Raw genomic sequence first — 17,659 nt, forward strand, 5'->3', positions numbered from 1 at the left:
ACAGTTTATAGGAAAAAAGTAAAGATGTGTCTCTTCACCCAGGCTTTTAAATGAAAGTATTGTTTTGACTGCTGCTTTGTGTTTTATGTTTTGTTTTTAATGGGTTATTACATTTTTAAATAGATTTTTTTTTTAAAATTTATATTATCTGTACTTTTGTATTTTAATTATGCATTGTTTAATTATATTGTAAACCACTTTCAAATTATTTTAATGAAAAGCGGTATATAAATCGAACAATAAATAAATAAATAAATAATTTTTGAGTCAAGTGATTAGAATGCAAGTACTGTAGATTTATGTTTCTGAAAGGCATGGAAGCTAAGTAAAGTTAGAAAATTCATTAACAATTCATTAGCATAGAGTGGCAGCCATGTGTTTCCAAATAATTTTGTATTAAATGTATCAAAGAAAGGGCCTTATCCATTGCTGCCCCTGGACTTTGGAATGTGCTCCCTGTTGAAATAACAGCCTCCCCATCTCTGGAACGCACTGAAGACACATTTGTTCACCCAGGCTTTTAATTAGATTAATGGTTTTAAATGTTTAATACTGGTTTTAAATGATATTAATGTTAATGATTTTAATGTTTATATGATTGTAATTGTTTAATTGTTTTAGTTTTGATTCTAATTGTTTTGTTTTTATTTTGATGTAAACCACCCTGAGCCATTTTTGGAAGGGTGGTATATAAAGATAAATAAATAAATAAATAAATAATAAATCTTTGTTTTCTAGTGGCAACAATCCCATAGTTTGTGATGGAGATAAACTGCACTGATAACACTCTCATTGAGATTTTTATATTTGCTCCTGGAATGCTTTTGTTAACCTACTAATGTTTGTTAATGGATATATGGTGAATTCAAAATGCAACAAGCAAAAAGATCAACAAGTGCTTTTAAAACCATTAAAATCAATGAATCCATAATTTATGGGAAAGAAATATTTTAATATTTTAATTTGGGATCCTTCCAACTTACCATCTGCTATTTTCCCCAGAAATCCATTTCCCCTTGTGCTTTAACAAATGATGTAATTATTTGTATTGTGTAGAATTTTCTAAAATGAAAAAGTTGGTAGATTATTAGTTCCTTTAGTTCTAAACCCCACAGGGAAATTATTATGGAAAGTTTAAAGGCTTTATTATTACAACATTACAAACTAAGCCATTTCACTAATAACCTGACAATCATAAAATATAAGCACCTAACATCATTCCTCTATCTCTCTGTTACCTCTGAAAGGCTGAATCAATTGGAACCCACAAGATGTCATTGGAAAGTCCATGATGGGTATGCAATTATATATGGCCTTTGGTATGTGGGATCCTGCAGGGTTCCATAATCTTCCATGCTGTTTAACATCTACATGAAACTACTGGAGGTGGTCGTCCAGAGATTTTTGCTAGTGTGCCACTAGTATTTTGATGATACCCAGATCTATTTTTCATTTCCAGACACTGGTTCCAGCAGTGAAAACCCTGAACCAGTGTCTGGCAGCAGCTTTGGATTTGATTAAAGTGAACAAACTGTAGCTTAATCCAACAAAGATGGAGAGACTGCTAGCTGGAGATTTGAGTGAGGTACAAGTAGGTGCACAGTTTGTTCTGGATGGAATTGCAATGAAGTCGCAGGTTCACAATTGTTAGAGAATGGAGGGGAGATTTGTTTAGAAGTGCACAAGTAAGGAGAACACTGCTAAATAATATTGTCTGGATACATGGAGGCGATTCTCATGACCGCATGAAAGCAGGCTAAGGGAGTCTAGTCCACTTTCCTGTGGCCGTGTGCTGCAATGGGAGCTGCCCAGCTCCTGACAGCAAACTGCAGAAAGTCCTCCCCCCTTAAATGAGGTTAGTGGAGCGAGCACTCCACTAACCCCATTTGAATGATCGTGTGCCGCCATGGTGCGGCTCCGTGCCATGACCACACACTAGTAGACCCCCAACCCGCAGGCTACAAGCAGCCTCCCAGCACGGGGGTCTCCTCAGTTCTCACGACTGCTGGAAAGCGGAGCCCAGCCTGCTTGCCAGCAGTCATGAGAACCACCGGGCTCGCAGGCAAACCCAGTGGTGGCTAGCCCGCCTAAATCCCCTCCCCTAAAATGAGGTTAGCGGAGTGAGCTCTCCGCTAACTCTGCTTTGGTGACTGTGTGCCATTGCAACGCAGCTGTGTGCTGCAGAGACACATGAGTAGACCCCCAACTGGGAGGCTACAACAAGCCTCCCGATGTCAGGGGTACCCCTAGAATGCCCCACGCACTTGCACAGGGCATGCTTGGACTTTTGGGGGCCAGGCATCCCCCGATCCCCGCTGTCCCAACTGGCTTCGTAATGGAGCCGATAACTGTGTGAGCAGACAATCCGGCCACCCAGGGAGGAGGCAGCGATCATCTGCGGGGAGGTAAGCGCTTTCGGGCTTCCTCTCCGCACAAGGAGGTAGTCTCCTGGAGTGACCATGAGGATTGCTTCATTATCTCTATCCCTAATGCCCTTAGTTGTCAATAATATTGATGGTGCTTATGCCTGCAGGAGCTGCATCCTCATTATCAATTTTGGAAATACTCCTGGATCTTGCCCTTAAATACAGGGAGAACAGTGTTACCTAGGAGTGCCTCTTATCAATGTTGTCATATATGCCAACTTCACCCTTTCCTGGAGAAACCAGATCTGGTTTCAATCATTTATGCTCTTGTCATCTCCATGTCAGATGATTGCAATTTGTGCTGACCTGAAACTCCACTGCCTTTTGAGACTTTTTCTGCAGCAGCAAAAATCGGGGGGCAGTCTCAGTTTTGTAGAGAAACTCATACATCGTGAATTGATTGTTCAGGGTGGCTTACTTCCGTGTTTCCCCAATCAAAAAGCCAGACTTTCCCAAGCATTTTCTGTTCTTCCCATCAGTCAACTCCTGCCCCCACCCTTCACACAATGCACCAGGGAATGACACAAGCATCATTCCGGGAGGGGATGACAGCCCACTGGGACCAAGCAAGGGCAATGAAACCTGGAATGTTTGCCCATCTGTGGAGGATCCTTGGGACTAGACAATTGGCTTCCAGACTCACCATATATGCTTAAAGAGCACATCATCAAAAGCGGTATCTTACAAAAATAAGGAATCTAATGTCATTGAGTGTGCAATTCTGTGTGTGATGGGGAATACCACATATACAAAGAATAATCTCAAATTGCCATGTGAATTCACCCTAACTCTCTTTGCAACCCATTTCACATTTGGAAAGATGTGCTTTGTGTTTTTCATCAGCTTCTCCCAACTTCTGGCTGTGCTGCTTTAACACAGGCCTTTTGGTGAATGCCAGAACCATATGCTGAAGGAGCTCAATTTGTTACAGCAACACAACAGCTGAGGAGGGCCTTTATAACAGAAAATGTGGTGGATTGTCATGGAGACTGATTTATTTTTCTAGGTATGCATTTAAACCTAACAACAGTTTTTATGCTTATCAGTTCTGTTTTAAAGTTGTGCTGCTGCTGCTGATGATGATGATAATGATTGATGATCCATTGTTAAACAATAAAATTACCAAAACCACATGCTAAATTCAGATGTTTTTAGATCATGGTTTTGCAACTGAGTGCCAAGATTTGACCTGTCCTGACTTGACCACATGCTGGCTGGTAGCACAGGCCCAAGAATTATGTGAATGGGTGGAGCTGAAGACAGTCTCAAAGGTGCAACATCTGATTCATGTTAAGTGGATAACTATACACTCACATTTTGTATACAGCCTAAGATTAATGGCTGGTTTCAATTACCCTCACATTGACTGGAAAATGCATGTTAGGATCCAAATAAAGAAATGAAATTTCTAGATACTTTAAATGACTGTTCTTTAAAACAGTTGGTCATGGAACAAAACAGATAGAAAGCCATAGGGATGTGCACAAATCGAAAAAATCCTTGGGAAAAATCCTAGAACACATAGGAAACATAGGAAACTTAGTCATACATAGGAAACATAGGAAACTGAGTCAGACCATTGGTCTATCTAGCTCAGTATTGTCTTCACAGACTGACAGCGGCTTTTCCAAGGTTGCAGGCAGGAATCTCTCTCAGCCCTATCTTGGAGAAGCCAGGGAGGGAACTTGAAACCTTCTGCTCTTCCCAGAGCGGCTTCATCTCCTGAGGGGAATATCTTGCAGTGCTCACACATCAAGTCTCCCATTCATATGCAACCAAGGCAGACCCTGCTTAGCTATGGGGACAAGTCATGCTTGCTACCACAAGACCAGCTCTCCTCTCCACAAACTGAGTAGTACACCACAAACTGAGTAGTACCCCACTGCCTTGCAGATGGGAGTGGGGTGTAGTTGGCACATGGCAGTTGACAGTTGGCACTGCCCAAAAGACAGTCAAAATGAATAGAATAAATAAAGGTGTGCAATGAATCATCATAGGAATTCATTGAGGAAAGGTTATTATACACCAAAGAATCCAAACATTTGAAAAATAGTGACCAGACATTTTGCTCCATAACTCCACTTCTACAAGGGCTGGAGCTTAGATTTTTTTTTTTTTTTAAAGAAAGTTGGGAATTTGAGGGAATTAATAGGAGGGATCCAAATATCGAATAGATTCAAATTGAATCAGGCACTATTTGATTTGTACCCAAATTTAGCCAATAGACCACAGGGGTGATTTGTTTTGTCTCCAAATCACCCGAATCAGCTAGATTTGGGTGCAAATCTATTTGTACGCAAATTGATTTACACATCCCTAGTAAGTCATCCTGAACTTAATCCCGAGTGGCGCAAACTGTAAATGTTCTTGAACTGATGCTGAGCAATGTTCACAGTGCTATCAAATGCAACATATATGTACTGTAAATAGAGAATTATCAAGAAAGTCTACAAGTGAGCCCCATTATCCATGGGGGTTCCATTCCACCCCACAACCATGGATAACAAGACATTAAGGTCATTGTGATTGGGGGGGTTAGATTCCTGGAGGCTGGAAAAAGGGCAAAAAGGACCAACCCCCCCCCCACACACAGTGAGATAAAGTGCCCTATTGCTCCAGCTGTCCAGAAATGCCCACCCCAGTCAAATTACCCCATTTCCCCATGAAAAATCATGGGAAAGTGTTTTCTTTAGAAATGAGCCACAAAATGGTTCCCTTTTTCAAAATGGTTCCAAAATGGTTACATTTATTCTTTATTCTTTATAGTGCCATCTGCATGCATAGTGCAAATATGCTCATGAATATACCTTAGAAACTCTTTAGATTGTGTGCACGAGTACTCAATTTCTCTGTAAAGGTGCGTGGAAACTTGACGTATGTCAGAATCCCATGTTCTGCTTTATTAGGAACAACAATCATATTTATAACTTTGTATATACAACAATGAGTCACAGGCTAACCAGTAAACAGGAGCCTGACTCATAGACTTCTCTTCTTTCTACAACTTCCCTTGAGCAAAATCATAGGACTACTTGGCCTTTGCAAACTGCTCCTCTCCAGCAGATTATTTTTCATCTGCTGCATAGTTTACTTTTTGGAATCCAGGTGGGACCAGCACAGTACATGACAAAGTCTCTGACCTAGCTTGTCAGGAGAGTCCAGAAATATAACCATCATTTCCTTTCCCTTCTCAAGACAGAATAATGTAGCAAAGAGTATATAATGATTAACATAACATAACATAACATAACATAACATAACATAATATAATATAATATAATATATGAATACAACATATTATATAATATACGGATACAATGTTTATATACCGCTTTTCAGCAAAAGTTCCCAAAGCAATTTGCATAGATATAAATAAATAACCAACCAACCAAACAAACAAACGGCTCTCTGTCCCCAGAGGGCTCAAAATCTACAAAAACATAAGAGAGACACCATCAACAGCCACTGAAGGAATGCTGTGCTGGGTTTGGATAGCTCCAGTTGCTCTCCCCCTGCTAAATGAAGTGACTCACCACTTTAAAAAGGTGCCTCTTTATAACCATACCATACTATACTATACCATACCATACCATACCAGTGTGCCAGCTGCATCCCTATCTAGAGAAGGCAGATCTGGCCATAGTTACGCACACCTTAGTCATGTCACGACTGGATTACTGTAATACACTCTATATGGGGCTGCCCTTGAAGAATATTCAGAAACTGCAGATAGTGCAAAATGTGGCACTTAGGATTTTATCCAGAGCTGCCTGCTGGGATCATATTACACCCATTCTGAAAGGTCTGCAATGGCTACCGATTTGTTTCTGGGTCCAATTCAATGTGCTGTTTTTGACCTTTAAAACTCTTAATGGTTTGGGCCCTGGAGCTTTCCCACACAGGGCTTCCAGTTCTCGGAATATCCAATGAGGGAAGCCACCTCGAATGAAACTTGTGGCATTAGGGAAGCAGCCCCTCCCCTCTCTACTGTGAGTTTTCCTTTGTATAAGTTCACACACAGCTTGCTTCTGGGTTTTTCTTGTGGCCAGTGGCTTCCTAGAGAAGACAGGACACCACACATCCCCTTTCTGCCAAAGACTGCAAATCCTCCTCCCAGATCTCCCCGCTCCAAAAACATGCCAAAAGCCTTAAAACTGGGATTTCAACTCCGCCTCAGGGTTGAAAGCAAGGCAGCTAGGAAACTTTGTTTCTGCATTCCATAGGCATGACTTGCTCAAATCATGTAAATGTAAAGACTAATGTCAGCGCCTTGCAGTGGATTTTCCAGGAAAGCTCTCTAAAAACCAGGATTTTTAGAACTTGGATATAAACCGGGATGAGGTGGAATCCAGAAGGAAAAACCCAATTTGTGTGTGGGGTGCTTCCAAAGACATCAAACTGACCTCAGCAGGAATCTGGATGTACTGAGAACACACAGCGTGCCTCCTGGAGGAGATTTGGGTTAAAGCCCCTGTGTAGGAAAGCTTCTGGATATCTGAAGAACTGCCTGCTCCCAAGGGTTTCTGTCTGCTTGACAAGATCATTGGAGAGGGCTCTGCTCTGCATTCGGACAGTGAGAGAGGCTCGGCAGTCGATCACATGAGAAAGGGCCTTCTCATTCATTGCCCCCAGTCTTTGGAATGATTTCCCGGCTGGCATGCACTCCTCAGCCTCCATCACTGTTTTTAGAAAACAAGTAAAAATGTGGCTCTTCACACAGGCTTTGATATGAGAGTGCAGTTTTTGCTGCTGCTGCTTTGTGTTTTTTGTGTTACTGTTTTATATAGTTTTTAAATTTTATTTTAATGAAAAGCAGTATAGAAATGAACAATAAATAAAATAAAAATAAAAATAAAATAAATTATAAATTATATAAATTGTAATAATAATGATATATAAAATGATACAGAACTCTAGAAACACATTCTGAAGATGATGTTACACACCTTGCTTATGATCTGAGAATCCCAAGACCAGCTTCACTCACACAGAGAAATGTTAGAACATTCATGTGAACAAAACTGTACACCAGTAGAGCCAACAGCAGGTGCTTTGATCATGGCAGCTGTTTTTGCTCTTTGCTGTGATCATAGGAATTACAGCAGCTTTATTCATGTTTACTAACATTTTGCAGGTTGTCTTTGGAATGACCATGCATGCAGAGGGGATGTGGCTCTTCACATTTTAGAACTGACTGGATGAAGCAGTTCTACGTATTTCAGGAGTGATTGTCAAAGCCACACTGAGTAACTGCTCTACATTTTACAAACAACGGCTCTGGAGTCCAGATCATGCTGGGGACTGGGTGAGCTAAACTGTGCTGATTTTGTTATGTGTGTAAGTTGCCCTTGGATTTTTTTCAGGTGAAACAACAGAACGGAGCATTGGTTTCACTTACCGTGAAGGCTTCTTCTGGTTGCTGGGGCCAGGGACATCTCATGGGTTATCCTCTCTCAAGAGCTCCAGGCAGGACAGAAAGTAAATAGTTAAAAAACTAAGCCACGCCCACTACAGCCTGAGGGGGATAACCCCACCCCAGTTCTTTCAGGCCGAGACATAAGAGGACAAAGGCAATACAAAACAGTAGAAAACAGCAGGTCAGAATAAACAGGTTTAAACATTCCAGAATAATAGAGTGTAGCAACCAACTGTAGAACTAAATGTCAGTCTCCACCATTTCAACAGAAGTAGACCAGAGCGCAAAATCACAACTGGGTGGGCCGAGATGTCCCTGGCCCCAGCAACCAGAAGAAGCCTTCACGGTAAGTGAAACCAATGCTCCATTCTCGGTTGCTGAGGCCAGGGACATCTCATGGGACATACCACAGCTGTCCAACTCGGGTGGGAGCACTCTGGTCTACTAGCAAGGAAGAACTTGTTGCAAGACCCATCTGCCAAAGGTTGCCCGGGCAGACACGAAATCCTTGATCTTGTAAAGTTTGGTGAAAGTGGAAGGCGACGCCCAGGTGGCCGCCTTGCAGATCTCTTCAACTGGTGCATTAGTGGAAGGAAGAACTTGGAAGAACAAGGAAGAACTTGTTGCAAGACCCATCTGCCAAAGGTTGCCTGGGCAGACGCGAAATCCTTGATCTTGTAAAGTTTGGTGAAAGTGGAAGGCGACACCCAGGTGGCCGCCTTGCAGATCTCTTCAACTGGTGCATTAGTGGAAAACGCCACTGACGCTGCTGCTGCTCTAGTAGAATGTGCAGAGAGATGCGTTGGTGGCCTGAACCTCGTAGGCCATCGATATACACGCTATAATCCACGTTGCACTAGTGGTCGAGGAATCTGGGACCTCCATGGAATGCAAACAGAGCGTCTGAGCATTTGAATGAGGCTGAGCGTCTAATATAGACCTTAAGACATCGCTTAACGTCCAACTTGTGCCATTTCCGCTCCATAGGATGGACGGGTTTAGGGCAGAATGAAGGTAGGAACCCATCTTGTGATGGGTGGAAGGGGGGCACCACCTTTAGCCTCATGAAGGGGTCCAGAATGAGCCTGACGGCCTCTTTCTGAAATATACAATATGACGTCTTTTACAGACAGTGCCTGCAGCGCAGAGATGAGCCTTGCAGAAGTGATGGCCACCAAAAAAGGCCAATTTAAATGATAAGACCCTGATCAGAATAGCTGCCAAAGGTTCAAAAGACTGAGCGTGCAATGCCTTGAGGACAGTATGTAGTTCCCAAGAGGGTAACCTATGCACTGTTGGAGGTGACATCAGCGAGGCACCTCATAAGAACCTACGCTGGTGAGGATGTGACTGAGATATTTTGCCCTTTTCTGCTGAAAGCAACTCCACCAACGGCAACGCCTGCCGTTTCAGGGTATTTGGACATAGTCCCTTCTTGAACCCTTCTTGTAAGAAGAGCAGGAGATGACTTAACTTAGCCGTGCCCTTCGGAACGGAGTTGCATGACATCCAGTGAAGGAGTGCTCGCCATGTATATTGATAAATTCTCTCTGTCGATGGACTTCGCGACGCCAGCATAGTGCTGAGAACTCCCTCTGAGTAGCCATGTTGGCTGAGGACTCACCGCTCAGTTCCCAAACGGTGAGCCAAAACCAACATGGATCCGGGTGTAAAACTGGACCCTGATGGAGCAGGTCCAGGGTCTGAGGCAACTCCCAAGGTGGCTCCACCACCAGGTGGAGGAGCTCTGGAAACCAGGGTCTCCTGGGCCAGAATGGTACCACTAAGAGTACTCTTGCTCGAAGACACATCCATTGCAGGACTCTGGCCAACAGAGGTGTCGGAGGATACGTATAAAGGAGAGCGTCTGGCCATGGACTGGATAGGGCATCCACTGCCATCGCCTCCCTGCATGGACATCTAGTCATAAAGGCTGGTAATTGCGCATTCTTCGGAGTCATGAAGAGGTCAATTGTCTAACGGAGTCTCTGGGTCCGGATCAAAACCTCCCCCTGCATTAATTGGGTCTTCAGAGTCAGAAGGCAGATTAGGCCTCTCTGAGTTTGCAATGACTTTTTTTTAAAGGTGCAAGTAAACCCCTAGGGCCCCCAGAGTCTGATCAGAAGCATCAGAGGAATGGTTCCGTGCCACCTTGCCAGCCAACTTGCCCAGCTCACTACGCTTAAGCTTGCTTTTGGCCTTCTTGGGAGAAGGACTGACAGACTTGCTAGATGAGGAGCTGACACTGGGTGATCTATGCCTTCTCCCCTTTGTGGATCTCTTACTCCTCTTAGGGGGCCTAACCTGGTAGATGGTGCCAATGATTGCATTGCGAAACCATGCTTGCTACTCAGGTGGCAGCACAGACTTAGGTAAAACAGCAGAGTTAGAACTGGATTCTTTAGGCCCAATCTCTGCAGCAGACTCCCCCTGCTGGCCAAACACCATAATCACAGTCTTAGGCTTTTCCCGCCCTTTTAGAGACTGTCTCCCTTTTACATTACCGGCTCCTTTAGGTAAAATGGAGGGATTCTTCGCAACCGTCGCCATCTTAGGAACAGAAGACGGCTGTGATGACCTCGCTGCCCTGCCGGTCAGGTTGCTAGCCAGCTCGCCAATCCGCCTAATCTCTTCAGAGGTTGGTGGGGCGTTGGCAATAGGGAGCCTCCGAAAGCGCTCTTCACAGCCACTTAAAGCTGCCTGCAGCAGTGTGGCGTGCCGGGCCGCAGTAGTGCGAGTCTCACAGCCCGAAGGCGGGAGACTCGATGCGGCCCCTTCAACAATCGGGACGGGCGGCTCGAGAGCAGCCGTCACCGACGTGGGAAAATCAAGCCCTTCTGTGGCCCACAGATGAGAGACGGCCGATCACAGACTGTCAACTCACTGCTGGCGAATTTTCCAGCCGGTTTTTGGAAGGTCGGAAAAGCGGCCTTGCTATGCAGAGCTTGCAGCCGCCTGCGCCAATGGGGCCTACAAAAGGCCATGAAGCCTCCCAGGCCGAAAACACTCAATCTCTTCCCCTTGTTGGAGAAATTGCTCTGTACCTCTCTGCCTGGCTCCAAGCAACGGAGAGGAAAGAGGAGATGCGGGGAAGAGAAGTGGGAGGGGGAGAGAAACAGACGAAAGAAGGGTGGTTTTCTCTCTTTTCAGGTAATAGCAAGCAATAAGGATCAGAGACAGAAAAAAGGATTTGGAGAACGGAATACTGTAGTTAGGAAGTCAATTAAAGAAGTAATATCAGCAGAAAATAGAGAGAGCTAGAAAAACGCTGCCTTGGAGCTTGCTGAGGACAGAAAGAACTGGGGTGGGGTTATCCCCCTCAGGTTGTAGTGGGCGTGGCTTAGTTTTTAAACTATTTACTTTCTGTCCTGCCTGGAGCTCTTGAGAGAGGATAACCCATGAGATGTCCCTGGCCTCAGCAACCGAGAAGTAGTTGACACAAGTGCCCACATTTTAGGTCATTGTGAACTTCCAGTGTCCACAACACCACTGGAACTGCCTTTCATGTTGTGCAGCAACCTGGTCTCTCCCTAACACTGATGTGCTCCATAATGGAATGCCAACCACTCTCTGTAGCATGCAGGCTTCTGGATCACTCTGCCACTAGGGATTGTGCATTCCCCAACTGAATATGAGGAATAAGTCCCAGTAGATGGCAGTTAGTTTTGGGCATCCTTTGAGACTATCAGTTAAGTCTTGGGGACTTCATCTGATAATATCTCTGGTTCACTCTAGAAATTTACACTTTAAAATTACATCAAACCTTTGGTGTGATTCTGATAATCACTGTAGACATCTCCTGTTTTTTTCCTGATTGTACCAATGCTGATTTTAACAATATAAGACCATGGCATCTGGAGTTCTTGCTGGTTGCAACCAGCCTTCTGACTGGCCAGTTTAATTCTCACCCGAGAACTAGGATAAAAGTCTGGTTTAAAATGTACCCTGCGATATCAAAATAGAACTTATAAGCTGCTTTTACCTTCTCACTTGCCACAAGGATGATGCTAGGTCAGGCCATGAAGAGAACGAAGTCGTTTCCTGGGTGTGAACTGGTATGTGTAGCTGTTGACCCAAGATAAGCAGTGCCAGGCTAAACTTGGTAGCATTAATGTAAGTTGCTCTGTATAACTTACTCTATATAACTGTATAATAAGGCCAAAAAATAGATTGTTCTGAGCCAAAATCCACTTTGCAGTTCAGAATGCTCTTTTTGCTTCTCAGTTGGTTTGTGAATAGAAGGGACTGGTTGTGACATGACAAACATATTTTGTCACATCACTCTTTCCCCATCAGTTGCAGAACATTATCTGTTATAAATTCATCAGGACATGCCCACCTTGCCATTATGTTATTTAAACAACTAATGGTAGTGGATCTTGTAAGGTCAGATGAACAAAATTTCTAGGCATCTGGAGAAATCATCTATACCATTTAGATTCCTCGCTCCTTGCACTTCACAGATATCTACTGCAATCCTGTTCCAGGATCTATCTGGCAATGGAGTGACTAGTAGTGGTTATTTCTTCTGGGAGGACTTATGGTGCTGGCAGAACTCACAGCTTGGCACCAATGCCTTAAAATCTTGACTCAGCTCTGACCATTAAAGAGAGATTGGGCATGCTCTTACATCTGGTGATTTCTTCTTCTTTGTCATGCTACCTTGGTAGTTTTGTCTGTTTTGTTCTCCCATTGTCTTTGCTCTTCATTTCTGATCTTTATTGTCTGCTATGCACATTCTGCAGAAATTTGTATTTGTAGAACAGTTCTTCTCACATTAAGGATAATTAAAATAATTGTTGATGCACTTTAGCTTAAACTGTGATATGAAAGGAGCATTTAGGGCTGTGTCTGTATTCAGATTATCAAGCTCAAATAGGCTCCTAGAATACAAACCATCCCTTCATCACACTTTGTCCAGCTTTTATCCCTCTGAAAGCTTTAATTCCCTGGTGTTGATTTTGCCACCTCAATAATAATAACTGTCAAGCAGCATTTCTGTTTCCTGCCTTCTCCTTTCCAGATAGTGAACAGTGCTATGCAGAAACAGAGGAGCACGTCAAAAAGAATGTCAAAACCTGTCAGCTTTCAAGGAGGCGCCATACATGTTCCATGTAGTGCATTTGGGAGATGATAATATTCTCTGGTGTTCAGGATGCCTGGAGTTTAACTTTTGCCACCAATATGCCGGCATAAGAAATAAATGATAAAAATTGAAAAGAATCAGCATTCACTCCCATTATATCTGGGAGAGTACTCTGTAAATGTTTTTGTAAAACAGAGTTATCGTCATATGCATTTAGCTACTTTTTTACAGAACCATTACAGCTGTCATGAAAGATCTGTAGCCAAGTGCAGTCTTAATTAATCTTTGAGTCTTAATTAATCTTTTAACTAATAGATTTTTTAAAATTTCCCCCTGTCCCAGCTTTTCAGGTCACCCACAGTATGTGGAATTTGCTCCAACCTATAAAAGGCTGCCTACCTACACTCAGGAATATAACAAACTATTCTTAGGACTGAATGACTATTGCTGTGTTGTAACTGCTACATTGGAAGAGCACAGGTAAGGGGAGCACTGCTAATTAATATTGTCTGGAGACATGGCGTTAAAGTTCTAAATAAAGTAGTTTATTTAGGAAATCTGTCCAGGAGATAGATAAGGCCTACATGCCTTGTTGCTAGCTATATACAGGAATTGGGGGCGGGGGAGAGGGGAGAAGACAGAAATCTCTCTCTCAGGCTAGAGAATGAAACCTGAGACTATCAGTCTAACAAAGGGGAATCAGTGTAGAGAAAGCATGGTCAGAGGGAGAATGCCCATATTGGCTGACTTTACCCCTAAGGCCCCTAGCAGTCAATAGCGCTGCTGGTGCTAAGAGTCACTGCGCCATCAGGAGCTGCATCCCCAGCAACTGTTACGTGTGTACATTGTCAGAGCCCACTGCATGCTAAGGTCCTGGACATGGAACCTGAGGCATTTCAAGCAGAAAATCAGTCTGCTCACCACCAGCCAGCTCTAATCAATATCTGTGCAACGATAGTCCAGAGTGGGTCATGTGGTACTCCCTGACCCCCTATAAAAGCTTGCCAGTAGGAATCATGGTTTTCTGCTATGCCCCTGCAGAAGCCTGTTTTTACCTCCCTTCCCCTTGACAGGAGCTACATCTGACATGCTGCTGAGCAAGGAATTGCTTCTATGAGGATTCAGTTAGGGAGGCAAATGCCTTGCCATGGACTTTTACACACAGCAGGCTTTAGCACGGGGTTACTGGGAGGCTTTGCTGTGACTTCAAAGTTGTCCAAAGAAACCGACGCATATAGTGGATTTTTTTTTTTTAACCCTGGATATAAATTGGGCTACACTCTGACTTGCAGTGAAAAACTCAAATTGTGTGTGAACTGCTCCCTGATAGCTTGCAGAGACTTTGGGGTAAATCTGGCTGATATGTGGATGCACCCCCTCCATTCTGGAGGAGATGTGAGTTAAAGGGCTTTAAAAGCCCCATGTGAAAAACTTCCATGGGGCAAGCGTGTATGTGCTGCTTTTACTGGCCTGAAGTTTCTCCATGTGTAGTGGGGAACATTAGAGAGAAAACTAGTAACTAAGTGCTAGCTGGGAGAAAAACAGTTTCTAAATGAATGGGTGAATCCACCCTGAACATTCTTCTGTTTTAAAACAACAACAACCTTCCAGAATCCAGATTATACAGCCTGAAAATAGCAAGTGTGTGATATCCTTGTGTACTTCGGCTCACTTTAAATCCTGAGAACATTGATTTGCCTGTACCTTACTTTCAGTCAAGCTGTCAGTTTGATGCCAAAATAATGGTGGGTTGAGAAGGATTTATAGTGAGTGGTTTAATTATTGGTGGAAGAGTTGATATCAACACTTTACACGACGGGCTCGTTTCCACCCCACCCGCCGGCTTGAACTTGAACCCATCAACCTGTTTCTAGTGAAGTCTCCTGGGTTGTGGTCCAGCTTAATGAGAAAAGGATCAAGTTCTAAATCTCCCCTTCTCCCTCCTGAAAGAGGAAATCGAAGTTCATTTTGTTGGTTTCATTTCCACTGGCTCTTGCTTTCACCCTCTCTTGTTCTCGCTTCTCTAGGGGTTATTATAAGCACATTACTGAGTTGGCTGCACAAGGTACTGAGGATACTCTATATCCCAGAGGCTTTGCATTGCTCTGCTGCTCCTCTCTGTTGAGCTAATGTGGCATGTGTACATTTTAATTTTATGACAGGCTGCTATCTCACACACAGACAGCTGCCTCACAAACAAGCAAAATGGTCTTCCTGCTTGCCTTCAAACAGGGGAGTGAAGTGCTTCAAGTAGCCAAATCTGGCAACAGAGGTCCCCTCCCAGCCATTTTTTAACATGAACTTTATTAAACAATTTTTCTTTTTCCAAAAACAAGATTATATCTAAAGGGACCGGGTTGGTGGGGGACGACGACCAGCAAACATGATGATAAAAATTACTCAGAGTAGTCCCACTGAGATTAAAAGGACAAGTTAGGCATCTTGTCAGCCACTAGTAACAAAACCACACTAAAATATAGAAAAATATAAATATAAATAGAATTACAATTATAATTTATTGTAATTATCTTATTATGATTGCATAATAAGAAAAAACACTTTGTGCATTAAAGTATTACCAAACAAGTACCAAACAAGTACCAAACATATTACCAATGAGCCCCTGGTGGTGCAGTGGTAAAACTGCCGCCCTGTAACCAGAAGGTTACAAGTTCGATCCTGACCAGGGGCTCAAGGTTGACTCAGCCTTCCATCCTTCCGAGGTCGGTAAAATGAGTACCCAGAATGTTGGGGGGCAATATGCTAAATCATTGTAAACTGCTTAGAGAGCTTCCAGCTATAGAGCGGTATATAAATGTAAGTGCTATTGCTATTGCTATTGCTAAACAAGTGAGGTCTGCAGATTGGGGGAATGAGGAAAAGACTAGAAGCAGGCATAACTAATTGGGTAGACTTGCTGTAAGAACATGGGCTACTCTGGGGACTGCCGCTCCCTGCTGCTGCACCCGCATGGTGAAGCGGGGGTGGGGGGTGGGGTTGTGCCTCCAGCTGCCGAAGCTGGCAGCTTGGCCGCCATCTTAGGCCCCCTCCATGTGGCCAGTGCCAGCCAATCAGGAGGGAGGATGGGGGAAAGTCTTGCCCAGCAGCTGCCATTTCATTCAGTCTCCCAGCATTCTGGGGCCCTGGTGAAGGAGGCCTTGCGGAGGGTGGGCCTTGACCAGATGGAGTATGGCACCCACTCCTTCTGTATTGGGGCGGCCTCCTCGGCAGCAGCAGTGAGGCTGCCTGAGGGTCATATCCAGGAGCTGGGAAAGTGGCATTCATCCGTCTGCCGCCACTACATATGCCCATTTCAGCAATAAGTGGGCAGGGGTGCTAACCTGTTTTGTTTTGCAGACCGTCTGCGGCTCCCTCTCTCTGTGCGAATAATAATCTATGGGCACAGCTATGTATTTTGGGCCACTCAAAGAGCGCGGCAGACAAGCGTGGGTACCTAGCTGGGCCTCATTGGAGCAGCGGAGATGGATTGGCTGGGGTGCCGAGGGATGCTGTGAAACCTTTTCCTGCTGCTATTCGGTGAGTATGCTGCCACATGGGGGACACTGCATGTCCTGGTCATTCACCAGGTAGGCAATGACACCAGTTTGCTTCAGGGCAAGGCCCTGATCCTGCAGGCAATCAAAGATTTACAAGGCCTGGCCACCTGATGGCCGGATATCTGGCGGGTTTGGTCCAACCTGCTGCTGAGACTGAGCTGGAGGGGCCACGGGGCCCGTTGTGCTTCAATAGTGCATGCAAGAAAGTAAATAGGGAAATTGGGAAGGCGGTCTCCACCTTGGGTGGCAGTGTGATCCAGCATCCTGATATTCGGGTCCAGGATGTAGCGCTGTACATGGGGGAGGAGGACATTTGACCAATCGGGGAAATGAGCTGCTCCTCCAGGCCCTTGCAACAAAGTCTGCAAGTAGTGCTATCAGAGGTTTGCCCCACTTTTGTGGCAGGAGAATGCAGGTGTGGGGTAGGCAGATTCAGTAACTGTATTCGGCTGGAGGGCCATTTGGGGTGGAGGTGGGGTCAAGGAACAGCCCTTCTGGGTTTGGTCCCCATGTGTTGCGGGGACTCACCAGCTTAGAGCTTTGGCGGCTTGGGTTTCGGGTGGGTCAGACCACTCCTCCCTCAGTGGGGTGAAGCCTCATGGTGAGAGGAGGTCAGGACATGGCACCTGACCAAATCAGTACCTGACCCTTTGACCTGGTGTGGGATGGCCCTCATTAGGAGGTGGCCACCACACAGGAGTACCTGCACTCTGATTAGTTAGGAACCTCATTGCAAGTTTGTTATCTGCTTTACATTAATAAAGTGATACTAATTTACTCTAACTAAGCATGTCCTGTCTTCATTGGGGCCTGGCGGTGCAAAAGGAGCTACTTAGGAACGATCTCCTCCTCCTTCTGATGTTGATGTGCTGTGTAGTCAGAATCAGGGCACATGCACACCCACCATTTCCCAGCCAGCTTGCACGATGGTAAGCAGCTGAATGGGTTCTTTCTTCTCTTGCTTGTTCAAGGGGGAAAGAGCCCATTCAGGCATTTACCATCACACAAGCCAGCTGGGAAATGACAGCATGCAGGTGGGTGGGTGGTAGGAGGAGGAAGTCTGAAGCAAACTCTGGGAAGAGGAGAAGCAACCTGAGCACCTTTTCTTCTTCAAACAAATGAACAGGGGAAAGGGGAGATTATGAAGGGCTGGCATCTCTTTAGGGGAAAAGTC

General features: G+C 44.5%; 1 long non-coding RNA gene across 1 annotated transcript; it reads left to right on the forward strand.

The window, feature by feature from the left end:
- The first annotated feature begins 10,359 nt into the window (after window positions 1-10,359).
- Window positions 10,360-17,239, forward strand: LOC128346732 (uncharacterized). The gene is made up of 4 exons (XR_008317161.1): window positions 10,360-10,992; window positions 11,843-11,955; window positions 13,271-13,408; window positions 16,286-17,239. It is a non-coding gene; the product is annotated as an uncharacterized LOC128346732 (long non-coding RNA).
- Window positions 17,240-17,659: the final 420 nt, after the last annotated feature.

This window comes from Hemicordylus capensis, chromosome 1, assembly GCF_027244095.1.
Source record: "Hemicordylus capensis ecotype Gifberg chromosome 1, rHemCap1.1.pri, whole genome shotgun sequence".
Lineage (NCBI taxonomy): Eukaryota > Metazoa > Chordata > Lepidosauria > Squamata > Cordylidae > Hemicordylus > Hemicordylus capensis.